Source organism: Panthera leo, chromosome A2, assembly GCF_018350215.1.
Source record: "Panthera leo isolate Ple1 chromosome A2, P.leo_Ple1_pat1.1, whole genome shotgun sequence".
NCBI classification, from domain to species: domain Eukaryota; kingdom Metazoa; phylum Chordata; class Mammalia; order Carnivora; family Felidae; genus Panthera; species Panthera leo.
In genome coordinates this window covers 39,830,543-39,843,402 of record NC_056680.1, presented here as the reverse complement: position 1 = coordinate 39,843,402, position 12,860 = coordinate 39,830,543, and the positions used below count along the sequence as shown (strand labels likewise).

The window sequence follows — 12,860 nt, the reverse complement described above, 5'->3', positions numbered from 1 at the left end:
AGACATAAAGCAGATTAGTGGTTACCAGGGACTAGGGGAAGAGGCAAATGTGGACTGATTGCTTACTGGGTGCAGGGTTTCTTCTTTGGGTGAAGAACATATTCTGAAATTAGATGTGGTCATGGTTGCACGACTCTGCAAAAAAACTAAAAAACCACTGTCTTGTACACCTCAAAAGGGTATTTGGATTGTATCGCTATCAAGCTATTAATTAAGTAAATAAATCACTGATGTTTAATGACAATTTTTTTTTTTTTAATGTTTCAGGTTAGCAATGGTAGTAGAGCCATATTATAAGAATGATGGCTCTGATGCGGGATTGCCTGCAGTTTGGAAAACACTGCCTCAACTGTCCTGGCTCAACCCCTCCCTGTACAAACGAAAAATGATATTCGGAGAAGGCTCAGAGGGAGAGCTGCCTCACCAGCCCCACACTGTCCGACACGAGGCGTCTCCTTAATCGTTAAAAGTCTCAGGAGTGTGACTTAATTAAACTTCAATTTCTGGAGTGTATAAATAATGAAATACGGCACTTATGTGTAGCACTATTTACTTTGTAGCCTATTACTGCAAAACACACTGAATTATTAAAGCAAGTAATTGGTTGCACTCAGACCCTCTTTCCTGCTGTCTCTTGCTACCTCTCTTACCAGGGCTTCTCCTGAACTGACAAGCTAAATTAACTCAGATAAACCTGATGCTGTGATACAGACAAGCAGTGGAAGCTTCGCAGAAAATCCCAGTTCTTCAAAATACAGTCTGGGGCACAGGGGTGCCTCATCGATTGGGCATCCAACTTCTGCTCACATCATGATCTCGTAGTTTGTGGGTTCGAGTCTCTTGTCGGGCTTGGTGCTGACAGCTCAGAGCCTGGAGCCTGCTTTGGATTCCGTGTCTCCCTCTCTCTCTGCCTCTCCCTCACTGACATTCTGTCTCTCTGTGTCTCTCAAAAATAAGTAAATAAATAAACATTAGAAAGAAAAAAAATTTTAAATACAGTCTAAAACCGTGCTGTTGGTAACTTGTTTTAAGAGGGAAGGAAATATAGAAATATTTTGGGGGGAAAAAGGGCAGAAGATGAATTTGAAGAAATCACATGTAGGGGAAGAATAGATTCCCTCCCAAGCGGAATCCTTCCAGATGAAACCATAGCTATTTGGAACCTGCAGAAGGTCTGCAGATGAGGCCAGAGTGGCAGTTTAGAAGTGGAAACACCTCGATTCAGCCCCTGGAAGGAGTCTGGTAATGGGTAATTATATCCACGTTACATGTTGGCAGTGAGAGACACTAATAAAGTTCCCTGCAAACCACAGGTCTGGGAACACGTTCGTCCCCTGACAAAAAATTTCCCTGCTGGAGCTGTGAGTACAGCCTTCACTTAGAAACCCAGACATGACGCTGAGGACCGTGCTAACAGTTAAATCACTTTTAATGACCCATGGTTTGGAGTTAAATCAAGTATCATTAATCTTCCACGATAGGCAGAGAAGCTGACGTTTGCCTTGAAGCCATGCTATTATATGAATAGTGTGTACACAGTGCCAAAAAACTGCTGGGGGGGGGAGTGCATAATACAATTATTTGATAAGTATGCTCGATTACGAATAGCATATTTTTAGTTTGGATCACAATATCTAAAATATGGCTGTGCTCCTAAACAAAGTCTAGGTCCAAAACATAGGAGATGTTCAAAGCCTGAAGTTGTCAATCTTATCTATATGTCTATATGTGTGCGTGTCTGCTTTTAGAAACCCTTGGACACATATACCTCCTTTATGGTGAGTAAGTGGCAATGCAAGGATTCAGACTCAGGAAGCTGGACTTTGAAAAGCTGGAGCTTTTTTTTTTTTTTTTGAGATTCTCTCAAAAAATTATTTCATCATTATGCTCTATTTGGAACTATACACCAGTGATCTAGAAAAGGAGCCTGCTTCGGGCAAATAAACCCTTTATCTGTACTCAGGGCTCGACACTCAGTGATCTGAGCTTGGATAGGATTTTAGACCCGATCCATGCACAGCCCCCCCGGGCAGGATGCTCAATGCACACCTTTACCAACTCTGCCTTCGTAACCCATGCATCCGCCATTACCTGACATCATGCACAAACGTATTTATACATATTCCTCTCCCTCTAAATATGTGATACTGCCTGGACTAATTCTCATTTCATTTGTTCCCCTTATGATTGTTTCTGACACACAAGAGATTCTATTTCTCCATCTCCCTCTTCTTTTCAAATTAAGCTGTTATTGAGATGGTAAAATATGAACTAGCAGTGCTAGTTTGAGATAAATAAATGGCTGGTGACATACGAGGGAAAAGAATGAGGATTACATATTCTGCAAACGGACACTTGTAGCCCATTTCCGAAAAAAGAACATGAAACACCAACTTAAGGGGAGGAGAAATGGTCTCTGCATTTAATTTTCATCCTCCTAGGCCTCAGGCCAATAAGGGATTTTTAATTTTTATAATTTATATATTTTAACTTATTTTGTAAGTTATAAAAGGAATGCAAACATTCATCACAGAAAAAATTTTAAATACAGACAAGCCAAAGGGGGGGGCACCATAATTCCAATTCCATAACCACTGTTAACATACAATGGAATAACCTTCCAGAGTTACATTCAATATATGTGAATGTGTATATATAACTATGTAAATACATTAAGACATTTTTAAGGGATAATTTTTATAGCCTATTTTTCCCTTACAAATACAAAAAATCTTTGAAAATAAAGAGAGACTTTATCAAAGGATCTCCTTCAAAGGGATTCTAGAAAGCAATCGAGTAGTTCAAATTGCAAGATCTGTTCCCAAGGACAGCATGGTGATAAGCAGTTTGACTTCAAAAGCACATGGGCCTGGCTTCAAATTCTTGGCTGCTCCATCTCGGGCAAATGCTTTAACCACCTCTAACCCTCAATTTCCACATCTGTAAAATGGGCATACTGATTATAGTGGACATCTGCTTCTGGTTTTGGTGTTTCTTACTAGCATCCATTTCCAAGAGTTTCTTTCTGATAAGAGAACCTTAATTGTCTTTTGGGGAAACCATTCCTTTTCTGCTCTCAGTCCATGAGGTTTGGAGGGGCTGATTCATCCACTCCCTAGGCAATGACATCAACAATCAGATATGCATGGGATCCATATCAGGTCAATAGAGGCAACTCTGGGACTCTCGTTGGACGAAGTTTTTCCTTTGGCAGTGACTGAAGGAGGAAAAGGTAAGCCCAGACCTGCTGGAATTCTCCAATGGAGAAACCCACGTGAGGGTGTGGCCACACAGAAGGCAGCAGAGATTGAAGACAGAGGCAAGATGGCTAGAAATCCGGGATATACCTGTAACCTTTGCACTTTACAGCTGTTTTGTTGTTGTTGTTTTTTTAAGTTTAAGAGAGTTTATTTATTTTTTTGACAGAGAGAGAAAGAATGTGAGTGGGGGAGGGTTGGCCGGAGGGAGGGAGGGGGAGAGAGAGAGAGAGAAAGAGAGAGAGAGAGGGAGAGAGAGAATGAATGAATCTCAAGCAGGCTCCAAGCTCCGTGCAGAGCCTGACTTGGGGCTCAAACCCACGACCCCAAGACCATGACCTGATCAGAAATCAACAGTCAGATGCTCAAGTGACTGAGCCATCCAAGGTGCCCATGCACTGATCCAGTAAACCCCCTTTTATGACTAAGTGGTATAAGCTGATGAGCTGAGACTCTAACTCTTGCAACAGAAAGTGTTCTGACCTATCCAGTAATAGTACCTCGTAGGCTTTTAGGAAGGTGAAATGAAATAATGCATGGAAGTGCTTCATACAGCAGCATGGCATATTTTAAGTCTTCATTAAATATTAGTTATTACCATCATTGTTATTATTAAATAACTTGAAATGTATAGGAAGCCTTTATTTTTCTCTATTTCAAATCCATGATAAAAACAGGCTAGGCAGAGCAGTAAAAAGCATATTACTTCAAGTATCAGTACTCTATCGTACTGCAGATCAGATTTGAAGTTTTTGTACACTTTTTAAACTCTAAATGTTTCTTCTAAAATGCCAATTTCCAATGTATTTCCAACTTCTCTTGTGTTTCTTCTAAGCCAGCAATTTGGGGGCCCGTGGGTAGTTCAGTCAGACTCTTGATTTCCACTCAGGTCATGACCCCAAGGTCGTGGGATTGAGCCCTGTGTCGAGCTCCAAGCTAAGCATGGAGCCTGCTTGAGAGTCCCTCTCTCTCTAAAAAGGAAAAAAAAAATAAAATAAAATAAGGCAGGAATTCCTAACAACCCATTCTCCCTGAGGGGTAAAATCTGATACTCGAACATCAGAGCTTGTTACTTTAAGGCTGGCAGCCAGACAGCTGAGGTCCTCGTGAGTCTCACCAAACTGGAGGGAGGAAAATGCAGAGCCTTTTCAAGCTCAACTGGAGAGGCAGGCCCCTTGAATAGCAGCAACAGTGGACAAAATTCTGCATTTGGGTGCCCTGAGAACAACCTCCTAATTTCCATGCACATGAACGTGAACGCTTCACTCACCCTCCACTTTTCTGAGCTGGCAAACAATAGCTCCCTGCCCTTGAGGAGACATCAAAGCTACAGAGAGCCACTATTCCAGGCTTGACACTCTCCAGATCAACAGTCCAACTGCCCGAGAGGCAGTCAAACCGATCCTCCCTAATCTACTCCTTCAGCTTCTACTGAGGATCAGAAGACTGGGGTTGGTGTATTATTTTTTTTTTAATGTTTATTTATGATAGAGAGAGAGAGAGAGAGAGAGAGAGAGAGAATGAACATGAGCAGAGGAGAGGCAGAGACAAGGGGACAGAGGATCCAGGACTCGAACTCACGAACCACAAGATCGTGACCTGAGCCGAAGGCAGATGCTTAACCAATTGAGCCACCCAGGTGCCCCTGTATTATTTATCACATATGAAAGCTGAGTCTTGATTTCCTCAATTCATAATCCAAGAAAAGCCTGCCCTAATCTGCATCTGAGCCCCAGCTCCCGTTTGCTGAGAGTTTCTTGCGTGCTACATACTGTGCCAGCATTCTACCTGTGATAGTTCATTTCATCATTGAACTTAGGAGAAAGCCATGATTTGCCAAGGAGGAATAATTCAAAGTTAGACTGCCAGTTAGCTGGGTCTAGTTAAGATTCAGTTCCTGACTAATAAACAACAGTGGATAATAACAGTACTTGGAACAATGAGTCATTTGTTGAGCAGCCACCACGAGCTAGCCCTGTGCTAGGTACTTTATGTACATTATTATTATCATTTTACCTCTTTGGACTTCAGTTTCCTTCCCCGTGAAAAGGGGTCGTGTTCTCCATTGTCTCTTACTTAATGTAAAGCTTGGATTCTAAATTGTACCGTGATAAATTTCTACTAGACCATTTCAGTCTGTCTGTTGCCAAAAGAGGTTGGGGGGGGGGGTGGCATGGGCAAACGTCAAAACATCACCTTCATATATATCAAAGTCACTCTTTGCTGGCACAAAATCAAGGAGTCCCAATAAAGGCATCAAGTCAAGAAATTCCTCTTTCCAGGGGCAATTTTTAGAATTTCATGATCTGGAATAAATCAAGTGCTGGGGAAGATTTGGAAAGGAACACAAAAGGAATTTCCTCTTCAACAGAAATCTCTTATTTTCTCTTTTCTAAGAAATATTTTAAATGGTAGTAAAATATATAACATATATAATTCTTTTATTTTCTTGCAGTGAGATAATGTGAAGGGAGGTATCTCCAAAGGGAAAAACAAAATCTGTTGTCAAATTTTCTTCCAAAGAATCTCATCTGTGAATGTGTATGGGGATAAGAGTCACTATAGCTACTATTTACTGAACTTAGTGAAGGTGTTAAAAGCAGTAGCTACGTATTGAAATTAGTCAGAACTCCTTGGTGGTAAGTGACAGAAACTCAATTCATGGATTCTAGGAAAGGGATGAAACAACATGGCCAGCAAGGGGCAGAAGCTGGCCTTGGGAACAACATTAGGCCTCGCCCCCCACCCCCATTGCTCTGTGTAGTTTCTCACTTCGGGTTCATGTACTCTCAGGGCACACCAGCTTTCTCCACATGGCAGAAACATGGCTGTCAATCCTGAATTTCATACCTTAGTCTTAGCCACTAGAAACAGTTTGCCATTATACTGTCTCTGCTCCAATTTTTTAAATCCCTAAGAAAGGGTCTAATTTGGCCCAAGAACCTATCTCTGAATCACCTGCCAACTGGGACAAGGTTGAAGGCACAAAATGGTTGCTCTATGGTGTGGTGGACATTCATTTCCTATGTGCTCCGTGCAACCATTCCCCTTTCTCTCCATCAACAGCAGCAGATTTTGATCTGAAGAACCATCTGGTTTGGGCAAGATGACTTTGGATAAAAATGCCAGAAACCTCAACTCCAAAGTATGTAACTAGAGGGCCCAAGACAGGGCAGGAGTCAGGATTCGCTGATTCTTGGACTCAGCGATGTCCTCAAGGATCCATATTCTCCTTTCTATTCTACTGCTCACAGTGATGGCTTCATCCTAAAGGTGCTGCTACAAGAATTATGGTAGTAACTAGGACTATTCATTTCCTTGTCCATATCTAGCACATGGAGTCTTTCATCTAATAATATAAAATATGTCTGTCGATTCGGTCAACTTGGGTCAGGTAACACCTGTGGACCAATAACCATTGCCAAGAAATGAATTTATTGAATGTTTCAGTCCTAGATACATGCAGTTCATACCATGAAAGTGGTGGGGCCTGGTGTAGACCATCTCCTGGAGGTATGTATGGTCCACCCACAAACTGCAAGGGGTGGGAGGAATGTAGGTGGAGCCAATCATAAGATCTACCATATCACCTTCCCCAGGTGGTTTGGGTGGTCATGGCCTCATCTCTAACTCAGGTGTTGGGTTTTGCTCGGTTTCAGTCAAGTAGTCAATCCTATCCTACCCCTCCACTCCTTTCCAGTCCCTTCTCCATACCACAGGCATTTAAGCCAATCAAAGTCAATGAGATGTGAAAAAACTGGGGCTTGGGGAACCAAAAAAATTCTCTCTCCCCAACAGGTAAGGGAAGGAAGCTATAATGGTCCAGGTAGTAATGTTTAGCTTAACACAGAGGCGGTTACATATGGAAATATGTATATGTGTAAATAAGTAGGCTAGTATTAACACATACATGTTTTGATCTGTCAGCTGTGAGGGTCTAAAAGAAATGGTATCCCGGTAGCAACTAGCATGCCTCATACCCAGATCTTGGTTTCTAATACCAGGCTCCAATAAGAGGAATCAGGGCCCTTTGAAGAAATGGCTGATTCAAAAACTGAAGCAGAAAAATATACAAGACGAGCCTGGGGCATCCTGTAGGGCCAGAGAGTAAGGAAATGCTCAAAAAACTAGAAATGAAAACAAAAACCAAAAACACACCGATGGGATTATGTCAAAGAAGAACAGAGGCCAACTGTAAGAGCTCCTGATGGCCAATAAAGAAACAATTCCAGCAACAAAATAGTCCTACTGGCTTGTAACTCAAAGTATAAAATAAATATCCACAGGCTCATAGTGATATAATGACTAAATACATTAATAAATGGAGGAGAAGAATCAAATCTCCCCTGCAGGACAATTTCAAATAATTTATATAGATACTCTACCTTCAAGGAGGGAGAGAGAGCATCACTTCCCACTCTTCACGTGTGTGGGCTGTGCAGAAACTTCCTTCTAAATTTCACAGTATGGAAAGGGAGTGGGGGGAAGGGCAAGCTGCCAGTAGAAAAACCTGAACAAACAAACACCACCTGTCCCAGGTGATGAAGGCCGATAATAGCAGTCATAAATCATGTCGATAGCGTATACACTTGATATGATGTGATGGAAATGGTACTTTACCTCTCGGCTATCCTCCCAATAACCCATAATACTACAATGAGTAAAGCATTAGACACATTCCAATAGTGGGGCATCCTACAAAATATCTGACCTCGTCAAAACTCTCAAGGTCACCAAAAACAAGGAAAGTCTGAGAAACTGCCACAATAAAGAGGAGCCTAAGGACATATGACAACTACATGTCATGTGCTATCCTGGCTGGGATCCTGGAACAGAAAAGGGACATTCTATAAAAACTAAGGAAATGTAAAAAAAACGAAACACTAGTAATAATGTATACTATTAATTCATTAATTATAACAAATATACTACTGTAAGGTTTTAATGATGGAGGAAACTGGGTGCAGGGTATTGGGAAACCCTGTACTACTTTCTCAGTTTTTCTAAAAATCCCAAACTGCACTAACAATTAACATCTATTGGAGAGCCCATGTGGCTCAGTTGGTTAAATGTCCAACTCTTGATTTCTGCTCAGGTCATGATCTCAGGGTTCATGGGTTTGAGCCCTGCATAGGGCTCTGCACTGACAGCATGGAGCCTGCTTGGGATTTCTCTCTCCCTCTCTGCCCCTCCCCTGCTCATGCTCTGTCTCTCTCTGTCTCAAAAATAAGTAAAAACATTAAAAAGAAATAAACTTAAAAAAAATTTTTTTTAAGAAAAAAGAATCCCTCTCTTTTAAGGATTTTATAATTAAAGATCCTCACTATGCTTCTCATTGTTCTTCACTATGAGATTATTTTGAACATTATTAAATATGTAATTTACTCATATAAGTAAAATCTTAGCATAGTGCTGGCACAAGGTGGGTGCTGAATTCATTCATTAGGTCATTTGACAAATATGTATTGAGTACCTGCTAGGAGATCACTCTGTTCTAGGTGGCAAGGTGCAGTGATCAATAAGACATGAAGTGTACATTGTAGGAAAGGAGCAAATAAAATAGAATGATCATATAAAACGCATGCTATAAAACAACAACAACACGAACCAGGGTAAGGGTGTGGAGAATGGTGGGAAGGGTCCTTTTTTCTAGAGCAGCTGGGAAGACCCGTCTGAGAAGAAAACACGAAAGCATAGTTTGAAAGAAGGGAGCTAGCAACCCAAGGATGTGAGCAAAGAATATTCCAGCACAGAGAACAAGTAAAAAGTGCTGAGGCAGGAATGAGCTGAGGGTGTCTGAAGGCTAGTGTAGCTGAAGCAGAGTGGTAGAAAATGATGTCAGAGACCTAAATGGGGCTGAAATCAGACAAGGGCTTGAAGGCCGGACTAAGAAACTGAATTTTCTCACAGTGACAAGAAGTCTGTCACCGAAGGGCTTTCACCAGCAAAAGACCTGATGTGGTCTGCCATCTTTAACATTATCCCAGCAGCTGTACAGAAAACACACTGTAGAGGGTGCTAGAGTGGAGGGATGCCAACCCGATCCTGTGCTGCTGTGGAGGTCCACGTGTAAAAGATGGTGGTTAGAAGCCAGTGGTAAGCATGGCAGCAGTAGAAAAGGTGAGAGTGGGGGTATTTTTTTTTTTTTTACTTTTTTTTGGGGTGGGGGGTTATTTAGTTTGAGAGAAAGAATGCATGTGCACAAGTGGGGGAGGAGGAGGGGGAGAGAATCCCAAGCAGGCTCTGCACTTTCAGCACAGAACCCAACATGGGGTTCCATCTCACGAATCATGAGATCATGACCTGAGCCCAAATCAAGAGTTGGACACTTAACCGACTGAGCCCACCCAGGTGCCCCAAGAGGGGGCATATATTTTGAGATTGAACCAGAATGGCTTGCTGATCGATACAAGGCGGAATCATGGACCAATCCACAAAAATGAATGTGAACAGAATCAAGACTCAGCAGTACAGAATATCACAGACAGTACCTTCAACGTGTCGTGGGGCTACCAGACAATTATAGGATCGCCGCAGTGTTGGCATTTTTCTCTGTAACACCATGCTGCTTAAGTGAGACCTTTATTCAGGCTTGAACCCTCTGAGAAGACTTATCTCAGACACCAAAGGGAACCGCAGGAAATGGTGTCTCTTGACGAGGGAGTAAACACACTTCCTCTCACTGGGGCAGCCGGGGCGGCTGCCAAGTGTAACGTGTTTCTCTATTGTCTCCCCGCCCCCATCCCTCCCAAATTCTGGGAGGGCACCAGCTCCTTTCACCACTGTACAATGAGTGCCTGGTCCAGAATATACGTGCAATAAACATTTGCTGAATGCAGAATAAAATGGCAGGGGACCTCTGCAGAGTTTAGAGTAGTGTAGAAACCATATTTTAAGAGAGAAAACAGCAATATCCAGGCTAGTGCAAGAATAAAAAGAATAAAGTTCAGGAGAGGGTTGAGATTGAGTAATCAGTAAGGGTTCTAGGCTACAGCCAATAAATGAGAAACTGATTTTGCAAGAGATGGCACACAGGGCCTAGCAATAGCCATTGTTGGGATTTCACAGCTAAACTGGATGATCTCATCACGGGATCATCAAATGTCAGAGCTGGAAGAGATCTTGGAAAACTTTTGGATTGATGTGCTCAGTTCACAGATGAGGAAATTAAGGTGAAATGGCTTGGGGACTAGAACCCAATTTTCTGGCCTCGAGATGCCAAATTCTCTTCTACATTGCACTGATTAGCAGTGCTATTCAACTGCATTTAGCATACGTAGGCCCACAGAGGAGATTTTCAGAAGCAAACTGGAGAGACAGTCGGCTAAACTTTACTCTCCAGTAAAATTCTTTTTGGAATTCATTTCCATGAAAACCAAATCATCCCTCATGAGCAACTCTTCCTCTTATCATTCAGTGAAAATAAGGTAGCCCATCGTGATTCTCTTTTTGACATGGCTGCCAGGAAGCTTAAAGCTAAATTTAATACTTAATCCTCATAACAATGGTGGCTCAGTTTTTGACAAACCGTGCTTATTTCCTCCTCCTTTTTATGACTTTTCATTTTTTATGATGATTTCAATGGCCTTATTATATATGTTTTTTTTTACTGAAAGTCATCTCAAATTCTCTATGGAAGTCAGCCAGGTATAAATCACGAATAAACCAAAACAAAAGGAAGATTTCATTTCGCTTGTGTGCTTGGAACTGCTACTTAGATCGTGGTATCCATTTTCAGATCCCACCCCTGACCTAAAAGCTTAGACCTTACCTCCGGGCTTTATATTTATAGAGAGGAGAGGCCACCGCAGGACAGATTGCATACAAATGACTAGTTATAAAATTGTAGGGTCTGTCTGCTAACTAGGCAAGTCCCTGGAAACTTCTCTGAAATGAAAACAAGATGTGGAAGGAGAGGGCTATGTTTCCTGCGCTGACGTGGCAGAACTTCACTTCCAACAGTACCCTGGGGGAGGCAAGGCAGCCGGGTCCACGGATGGTCAGCAGGTGGTGGACTGTATCACATCCAACTGCAAGCTTGCTCTCACTACTCCCCAGGCCCGAGAAATGAGATCACGTAACCTTCATCTCTTCTGGATTCTAGCCACATAACGAGATTAAAGCACCCAATTTCTAAAAACACGAGGCTTTCTTTTCCCTCCCTAAAATGAAATTCCTTCTAAACCACAAAAATTTAACCCAAGCAGGATTAGGAAAGCAATAAAGGAGCCCATGCAGAGATCTTTCCTTTTGCTCCCTCAGTGTCTCAGAATCTTCTGTCGCCATTTCTGTCCAGGTAGTAAAAAAAAAAAAAAAAAAAAAAAGTTATTACGTCCCAGAAAATGTCAACTTCTCCAGAGGACACTAGACTTTCATCTTTATGCATTTGAGCTTGAGACTTCTGGTGGCTTTTTTGTTTTCCACTCTGCCCTGAGTTTTTAAATTTTGTTCTATATTCCTATGGTGTTGGCCATGACTTCCATGATGATATAAGAGATATGTTCAAAAAGAAAAATGGCTTCAGGAGCTACTGCTGCTCATGGAAATAGTCCTTTCCTAAAACATCCATCTGGATTCTGTTCATGATCTCTTCCTAGTCAGAGCCAATTTGTTCAGATAGAGACAAGAAGATGCTGTCCCATGTTCCCAATACCTTGAAGAATGAGACCGCTGTAAAAATCTATGATGTTTCTTTAGAAAAATCTCAGAAAAACTTACGAAACACAGGCAAGACTAGTTAGCATAGGACATCAGCATAGCAGGTAAGAATGTACGGGGCCCAGGCTGCCTGAATCTTCATCCTTATCTATCACACGTGATCTATGAACCTTGAACAGGCAGCTAAACTGTGTGCATTACCTTCCTTAACTGTAAAATGGGGATGATATTAGTGCCTACTTCATAGAGCAGGCTCTCAAACGCTGGTGTGTGTTAGAAACAATAGGAGGGCTTGTTAGAACACGGATTACTGACCTCATCCCAAGGGGTTCTGATTTCATGGGACTAGGGTGGGGCCTGAGAATCTGCATTTCTAACAAGTCTCCAGGTGACACGGCTGCTGCTGGTTCAGACTGCACTTTGAGAACCACTGTCATAGGGTTGCCGTGTAGTTGACATGGTTAATCTATGCACGGTATATGTCAACAATGACTATCTTTACATACCCCTGTGAGCACTGTACCTGGCAAAAGGTTATTAGCTATGTTAAATGGTGTCAATTATTATTTATGTAAAAGTTGTACCATCCACTACAAATCATAGTAAACTTGCAGTTGAACCTTAACATAATACATTCTAAGAAACCTCAGTTCCTAACAGATATAGCCTTAAAGTATGCATACATTCATAAAATGCCGTAAATGGCTCTAACGGCTTAAAAGCGACTCTGTAGATCATTGGGGTTTTTTTCCCCCTCTAAAACTTGTCACTACCCATCTGTACATTTATTATGAGGCAGAAGAGAAACAAAAGCTGACACAGCTACTTCTTGAGGTTTTGTGTCTTTTCTCTTACAGTAAAAGCGGCAAAACAGATTTAGTCATTACAGCCAAAAAGAATTCTTCAACTCAGTTCAAGTAATTAAGGAGCCCAGCACACGCAGAC

The 12,860-nt window shown here is 41.8% G+C and overlaps 1 protein-coding gene across 1 annotated transcript in view; it reads right to left on the bottom strand.

Moving 5' to 3' along the window:
- The window catches only part of GXYLT2 (glucoside xylosyltransferase 2), a 93,913-nt gene that overhangs the window by 79,917 nt on the left and 1,136 nt on the right, over positions 1 to 12,860 (bottom strand). The window lies entirely within an intron of this gene.